Here is an 8,352-nt window from a genome sequence, read left to right on the forward strand (position 1 = left end):
GGGCAGCCTGCGGGAGAAGGAAAAGGAGGCAGCCTGGCTGATGTCTCCCTCACCGGTCCCTGTCTTCTGCGTTCTTTCTCAAGTCTGTTTCCCACTCTGTTCAAAAAATGACAACTCATGTGTATTGAGCACTTACTCCAAGAACTTTACGTGCTTACCTCCCTGAACCCTCTAACCTTCTTAGAGTTACTGATCCCAATTTATAGTTAAGGAGAGACCCAAAGACTTGCCCAAGGTCACACGACAAATGAATGGCAGGGCTAAAATTCAAATTGAGGACTGCTTCTGTTCTGGTGTCTCTGCCCTAACTCATAACACTGTATTTCAGTACAAGGAGAGGGGGCGAAATCACAGTGGTGAAAGCAGATTCTGAGCCAGTATGCCTAGTTTGGAATCCTGAGTCTACCGCTTAATGCTGGATGACCTTGGGAAAGTTGCTTAAGTTCTCTGTGCCTCTGCTTCCTTTGGGGAGAATGGAGATAACCCCACCTATAGACCTTAGGGGTGTTGTCAGAATTAAATTAGTTAATATGCACGAGGAGTTAAGAAAAGGGCCAGGCACTTCCTAAACTCTAAGTGTTAGCTGTAATCCACTGTGGAGAGCCCCTGCCTGCTTCTTAGCTGGGGTGTGCCCTGATCAGTGCCAGGTTTTGAGAAAAACGCCTCTGGGGTTGGACTGATAAGAAGGGAACCCATTAGCACCTGTGACCCAGTCACATTCCTCGGGTGGGGAACTTCCCACCAACAGCTCCCAGACCGAGGAATTATTGCAAGGGAGGGTAACAATCTTAAGGAGTCTCCCCTCTTCTCAGTGGCAAGTTGTTCCCACAACACAGATAAGGGCACCGAGTTTCAGAGAGGGGAGACTTACCCAGGTCTCAAAGGAGTGACAGATTAAGAGATCAGAATGCTGGACTGCCAAAGCACAGAAAGCACTACACTTTCGAGATCCCTCTGGAGAAATGAGAGTGCAAAAGGTTCTAAGGCTCCTTCTGGCCATCTTATCTACAGTTCTGTGACTGTCCAGTTTCTCGGGAGTCTCTGGCTGGTCTAGGCAAACTATCGTTGCATCCAGGCGCCTAAAGCCATGCTCCCCACCCCACCCCCACAGTACGGCAGCCTCACCAACACACCACTCTACCATTGATTTCTCTCCCCCACCACCTCAGCTTGCCCTCCTGCCCCCAATCTGATCTAGAGGCCCTAACCCACCGCATCCACGGCTGGTCTCTCCTTCGGAGTCTACAGTCCCCCTCATTCATCTAGCTCTGACCCCCATGCCTTTCCGCATCCCCCAGGCTACCCGCCTCGAAACTGCTCCCTTCAGGGCCTCTGCCGGGACGCCCAGCCCGTTCTCCAAGTCGGGACTCCCTTCCCCAGCTCTGAGCTCCCTTACAATCAATCCCAAAGCTCGACTCCTTCCCCACCTCCAAGACCCCTCCCCAGCCCCCATTCTTCTACTACTCCCTCCGGCTCCCATTCCTCCCGCACCCCTCCCCAAAGCGATCTCTCGTCGTCCAGCCCCTTCTTTAGCCCCAGCTTCTTCCTTCTCGCCACCTGGTCCCGAACCCCCGCCCCAGCTTTCAAGAGCCCCCGGCCCCGACTCGGGGTTCTCACCATCTCCCCGCGCCGCAGCTCTCTCGGCTACGCGGGTTTCCCCCACTCGCTCCTCTCCAACCTCCCCTTCCGGGTTCCCGCCCCGAAGCCCGCTGGGAATTGGAGTCCGAGCGGCCACGGACTACACCTCCCAGAAGGCAGCGTGACCACGCTTGGAGGTGGGGAAAGGAGGCAAACTGGGCGGGCTGAGGACAAGAACGACTCTAACTCCCAGGAGGCAGAGAGGGCGCTTTGTAGCGCAGGCGCAGAGAGCGCCCCCGCCAGGAGGACTGGGAGATGGAGTCCAGTCTCCTCCATTTTGGCCCGGGGCCCCTGGAAAGAGATTGAGCAAATTTCAAAGAGACGTTTGTGAGGGGTGAAGAGTTGGGAAGGAGCAAGTTTATCGATTTCCTTATGCTTATTAACATAATAATTAACAGTGCCTTGTACTTTCTCAAACATTTTTCCATCTCTTCCCCCCCATTTTCTTACCATCACCTCCTCTAATTTACAAATGAGAAAATTAAGCCTTAGGAGGGAGGAAAGCCCCATGAACTAGGAACTATTCAATATCCTAGAAGCTTCACGAGGACAGGCACCTTTGTGTATCTCATTCAAGCACCCAGAACAGTGTAAATAAGTGTTGTGCAATATTTACTACATACCAACCATATGCCAGACACCCTGCAGACAACCCAAGTATTACCCCAAATTTGTAAAAGTTAAGGCAAAAAGAGATGAAACCTCTTCTCCATGGCAACTCAGCAAGAAAGTGATTTGAACTGAAGTGTGTTGGACATCAGGGCCTCTACTCTCCACTCGGTCTTTAGATCGCTTCCCCTTAAGCTGTATTTCCCAGTCTATCCTCATCGGCCATGAGAAAGAGCTTTGGAAAGTAGAGCATTTGCTCTGTCAAGGAACGTACATCTTCGTGAAAGGAACTGCTACTAAGGGCCAGTTCCCATGGCCCTCCTCTTTGAATCTTTTCTCAATTTATGGCTCTTTAATGCAGCCCGTGCTTCACTAGGTTCTCAAGGTCTGTGAGCCTTCCCGATTGCACTGGGAAGACCGCGGTGAAATTCCCAACTTCCAGCATGATCCTTGGCACACGGTAGGCCCTTATTAAGATATTGCACTGAAGGGGAAAGGTGGAAAGGGGGCCAGAAAGGAAACTGACGAGATCTCTTTTCTCCTGAGAGATGGCAGTTGGGGAGACCCCGCCTCCTCATTAGGATCCCCAGGCTCTGGTCGGCAGGAGTCGGGTGGGGCGGGGGTGGGGCCAGGCGGGGGCGTGGCCGGCCGAAAAGGCGGGCAGCTGACTGAGCGCTGATTGGTCGGCACTTTGGCGCGCTCCAGCAAAGGCTTTGTCGGGAGGCGCGAGGCCAAGCTCGTGCTGAGCTAGAAGCCAGGGCCCTTCCCCAGGCGCGCTTGCGCAGGGCCACTTGGACTCTGCCGTTTCCCCTCTCCAGTCTCGCGCCCAGCACACCTTGGCGGGAACTGGTGGGGGCGTGGCCTGGCCTCAGGAGCTCACTTTTGCTCCCTTCCACAGGCCTCCCACAGGAGCCTCGTTCCAAGGGGATTCGCGCCCACCCCACGGCCGGGTGGGGAACGCAGTGGCCGGGGCCCGCCTGGGGCTCGCGCGCGTGGCCAGCCTCCCGGGACAGGCGCGAGACACTGTCTGATCAGGCTCCCGAGTGTGGGACTGGCGTGAAACCAGAAGGGGGGCCTCACGCCATTTTGCACGTCCTGAGGCGCGTGCTGGAGGCCGACGGGGAACGGGGCAGGGGACAGCCCGCTGGAGGGGAGCGTGGGGTCCGCTCAGGAGCAGCACTCTGTGGTCGTGGCCTCCCTCCGGGAGTTTCAGGGGGACAGGAAGGCGGGCGTGCCCAGGTGCTCGGAGTGAGGCAGGCCAGGGGCGGAGCTGGAGTTTGGGTTTGAGGCTGGGCCTAGGTTTTGGGATCCAGGCTCAAGTTTGAGACAGGGAAGGCTCTGTTTGAATAGTGTTGGGGCTTTGGGGTCACAAGCTAGGATCTGGGATCTCCGGCTTCATATCTGGCTGTAACTAGTATTGGAATCTGAAGGTGTTGGGTTTTGTGACTGAAAGTTTTCCTGTTGGAATCTGGAGAACCTAATTTTAGGATGTGGGTGTCTTAGTTTTGAATTCTGGAGTATCATTTGGGAGTCTGGGGTCTGATTTGGGAGGTTTGAAGCTTCAGTATAGATTCAGGGTCTAGAATCTCAGTATAGAGTATGAGGTATGAGATTTAGGGTCTGGAATCACAGTTTGGGATTTTGAGGATTAAATTTTGGGGCCTGGAGTCCCCACGTTGAGTATGGGGCTTCAATTTTGGGACTCACATGTGAGATCTCAGCTTTAGGGTTGGGGGTCACAATTTGAAGGTCTGAAGTGACAGTTTGGGGGTCTAGAGGTCTTTATTTTTGGATCCGAGGTCAATTTGGGAGACTGTTGTTTGCTATGGGGCTTGGGTTTCTTACTTTAGGGTTTGGGTTCTCTATTAAGGTTTGTGGTCTGTGATCTTAATGGGATTGGGTTGTCTTTGGAGATCAGAAATGGACAGTTTGGGGGTCTAGAGTATCTCAGTATTAGAGTTTAGGGTTTTGGGGTTTGGGAGGGCACATTTTTGGGTTTTAGATCCTCACTTTGGGAGTTTAAAATCCTAGTTTTGGTGTCCTAACATTGCAGTTTAGAGATCTCAAACCACAGTTTTCAGGCCTGGTGGTAGGACATCTCACTATTAAGACCAAAGCTCTGAAGTTAAAGTTTGGGAATTTGCTGCTTTTAGTTTTAGGTGTTGATCTCGACTTGGCCCAAATTTACAACTTGGGATTCATGGACTTCAGTTTAGAGTTTGGGGGTTTGAATTTGGTCTCTGGGCCCATATTTGTGGGGGGTCGGGGACTCTTGGGATCTCTGAGTGCTCAAAGGAACAACATGGGGAAAATGAAGGTTGCCCACCATGTGGCCCATTCCTCCTGGAATCCCAGAGGTCACTTAATAATTCTTTCTTTTTCCCTCTTTGCAGATGTGGGGCTCCAGCAGACACCTGTGTTCCCTTGGATGGCCCAGAGCCTGTTCCCTGGGTTCCAGTGACAGGTAAGGGCTCTCCCCTGTCTATCTCTGTTCCAGCTTTGGCCACTCTGGTTGAATAATAACAATAATGTTTACTGAGCATTTACTGTTTGTCAGACTCTTTGCTAAGCCCTTTTGTTTGTATGATATGCTTTAATCCTTACACCTCCACAAGGAAATAGGTGCGAATATTACCGCCATTTGAGAGAACTCTGAGGTGGTTGCCAAAGATCATCTCAGAGGCCCTGCAGGCTTTGACATTTGGAGTTTTGTAAATGCCCTGCCTTCCTCTTTTATGCATGTATACATTCATCCATCAAGCACCTACCAAGTGTCAGGAATCTCATAAGAAGGGATGTTCACAGGATATTGAGGGTTGTATCAGATTCCCCTCCCCCAGCCTGGATAAAGAAAAGGGAGCCAGAGTTCATCTTATCTTCACTATCTCCCCGAATGACTTACTGTCCATCCATCTCTTCATTCATTAATTAACTCCAAAATTAAGCATCTGCTTTGTTCAGGTTCTCTACTTAGGTACTGTGCTCAGAAGGAGCACCATGAAGAAAATGAAGAATGCCCGTCCCACTGCCCATTCCTCCTGGAATCCCAGAGGTCACCAACAATGTTGGGGGGCAGTCTTTTCCCCCTTTATAGATGTGGGGTGGGGGGGTCATTGTATTAATAAAGACTCTTAGTTGCCATGAACAGAAACCTAGCTAAAACCAGCTTAGGCATAAAAGGAGATTCATTGGGTCCTTTAAGCCAAAAATTCAGGGGCATCAGTGTTGGCTGGTTCCATGTGAGGATTAAATGATGTTGCCAGGAACCTGCCTCTCTGGGCTCTGCTGTTGCCCTGTGTTGGCTTCCTTCTCAAGCAGACTCTCCCTTTGTGAGGGCAAGATGGCTCCCAGCAGCTCCAGGGCCACATCCTGCCAGCCTGACAACCCCAGCCGAGAGCCTCTTTCTGGGAGCCATTGATTCTGATTGGCCAAACCTGGGTTATGACCCCAATCCTGAGCCAATCACTGTGACTCTTCTTAGCTGGACCTTAGTTCTTTTTTTTTTTTTTTTAAGATTTTATTTATTTATTTGACAGAGAGAGAGACAGCGAGAGAGGAAAAATTAGGGTCTGGAATCCCAGCAGGGGGAGTGGGAGAGGGAGAAGCAGACCTCCCGCGGAGCAGGGAGCCCGATGCGGGGCTCGATCCCAGGACCCTGGGATCATGACCTGAGCCGAAGGCAGACGCTTAACTACTGAGCCACCCAGGCACCCCGCTGGACCTTAGTTCTGTGCTGCTAGTGGAAGGGGTGGTTGGGGCCCACCTCTCTGAACCACATAGAGCCAGTGGGGGAGAGGGGTGGTCCCAAAGGAAAGTATTACCAGGCAAGGGGGGTTAAATGTCAGTCCAAAGACAACAGCCTTATCAACTGTAGTTATCCAATACAATACTTCCACCCCATTCTTCAACATCCCTTATCCCTAAAAAATTCTGACAAATGACTGTCCACTTTCTGTCTATAACATTTTGTGAGCACTCTCAATGTGCCAGGTGTTATGCTCAAGATCTTTCCAGACAAGATCAGACTTTCTAGCCACTTCCATTTTATCAATGAGTTAAAAACAGCATCAGAAAGAGGAAAACGTGTCCAAAGTCACACAGCAAATGGCAGAGCTGGGATTCCGATCTAGGTCTGTCCTATTCAAAAGCTGGAACTTATAACCAACTATGAGGCTGCCTGTTGGGATTGCCCCCTGCTTTGTCCTACTTTGGGGCAGCTCTTATCCTTAAATCTCTGCACATGTTAAAGCAAATTAGGGTCTGGGCCTTGGTTTTCCTGTATCTAATATGAGAAATTTGGACCAGCTCTTCTAGCTCCTGTAAAATAAAAGAACTAGGGAGGGTTTAGGCTGATTGGCTCAGGGAAGAGGAAACCCAGGAATTAGGTCATTTGCCATTTCAAAGGCTGAGACCATCAGAAGACCGGAGCATTCATAAAGTCAACAATTTTTTGTTGAACACTTACTAAGTGCTGATCATTATTCTAGGAGCTAGGGATATAACTAGGGCCACATATGACTTGCTTGGGCCCTAGGCAATTTTGCCTTCTCGGGCTGTTCCTCCATTTTTTAAAAAGCTTTCTTTCTTTCTTCCTTTTTTTTTTTTTTTAAGATTTTATTTATTTATTTGACAGAGAGAGACACAGCGAGAGAGGGAACACAAGCAGGGGGAGTGGGAGAGGGAGGAGCAGGCTTCCCACTGAGCAGGGAGCCCAATGCAGGGCTCGATCCCAAGACCCTGAGCCGAAGGCAGACGCTTAACGACTGAGCCACCCAGGCGCCCCCTTTCTTCCTTTCTTTTTTAAGGTTTTATTTATTTATTTGAGAGACAGAGCACAAGCGGGGAGGAGGGGCAGAGGGAGAGGGAGAAGCAGGCTCCCGGCTGAGCAGGGAGCCTAAGCAGGGCTCAATCCCAGGACCCAGAGATCATCACCTGAGCTGAAGGCAGACACTTAACCGACTGAGTCACCAAGGCGCCCAGGCCCCTTCCTCCACTAAAAACGTATTTAAAGGGGCGCCTGGGTGGTTCAGTCGTTAAGCGTCTGCCTTCGGCTCAGGTCATGATCCCAGGGTCCTGGGATCGAGCCCCGCATTGAGCCCCGCATCGGGCTCCCTGCTCCGCGGGAAGCCTGCTTCTCCCTCTCCCACTCACCCTGCTTGTGTTCCCTCTCTCACTGTATCTCTCACTGTCAAATAAATAAAATCTTTAAAAAAAAAAAAGTATTTAAAATTATAGTTTACAACAACACTGGCATAGAATTTAAAAGAAATTAAAACATTTTTAGGGCACCTGGCTAGCTCAGGTGGTGGAGCACGTGACTCTTGATCTCTGGATTGTGAGTTCAAGCCCCACGCTGGGTGTAGAGATGACTTAAAAATAAAATCTTAAATAAAAAAGAAATTAAGACATTTTCATAAGCCCTTAAAAGTGGCACCAGATTTAGACTCTGTGCTTACTGGGCCTAATGGGCAAGTCAGTCCGGGATATAAACATTAATAAAATAGACAAAAATCCCTGCCCTTTGGTGTTGATAATAAAGAAAGAAGATTTCAGATTCTGATAAATGATACGGGGATGTGACCAAGAATGTGCTTAGCTAGATTGGTTGGTCAGGAAAGGTCTCTCTGAGGTTACATTTAAGCTCCGTGCTGAATGGCAAAGTAAAACCAGCCATACAACAATCAGGGCAAAAGAACATTCCAGGTGGAGGGGGGCGCCTGAGTGGCTCAGTCGTTAACTGTCTGCCTTCGGCTCAGGTCATGATCCCAGGGTCCTGGGATCGAGTCCCACATGGGGCTTCCTGCTCAGCGGGAAGCCAGCTTCTCCCTCTCCCACTCCCCCTGTTCGTGTTCCCTCTCTCGCTGTGTCTCTCTCTGTCAAATAAATAAATAAAATCTTAAAAAAAAAAAAAAAAAAAAAAAACATTCCAGGTGGAGGGAATAGGAAAGGCCCTAAGGCAGAAAGAAACTTGACAGTTTAGAGAAACGGAAAAAGGACCTGTGTGGCTGGAGCTGGCCTGTTCCCTGAAGACCCAGAGGGCAGAGCTGGGATTAGTGGGTGAAAATTACAGAAAAGAACTTGTCTGAAACCAGAACCATCCAGCAA

The 8,352-nt window shown here is 50.2% G+C and overlaps 1 protein-coding gene across 3 annotated transcripts in view; it reads right to left on the minus strand.

Annotated features, from left to right (window-relative positions):
* The window catches only part of FBXO46 (F-box protein 46), a 14,142-nt gene extending 12,446 nt beyond the window's left edge, over positions 1–1,696 (minus strand). For 2 of the 3 annotated variants that reach the window (XM_081807101.1, XM_081807103.1), the window contains exon 1: positions 872–1,387. The gene's annotated coding sequence lies outside the window, so the exon portion shown is untranslated. Of the gene's footprint in view, positions 1–871; positions 1,388–1,617 lie in introns of those variants that run through there. The other variant, XM_081807100.1, reaches the window with a different exon arrangement.
* Positions 1,697–8,352: the final 6,656 nt, after the last annotated feature.

Source organism: Leptonychotes weddellii, chromosome 16 (assembly GCF_054177405.1).
Source record: "Leptonychotes weddellii isolate Sample4059 chromosome 16, ASM5417740v2, whole genome shotgun sequence".
Classification (NCBI taxonomy): Eukaryota; Metazoa; Chordata; class Mammalia; order Carnivora; family Phocidae; genus Leptonychotes; species Leptonychotes weddellii.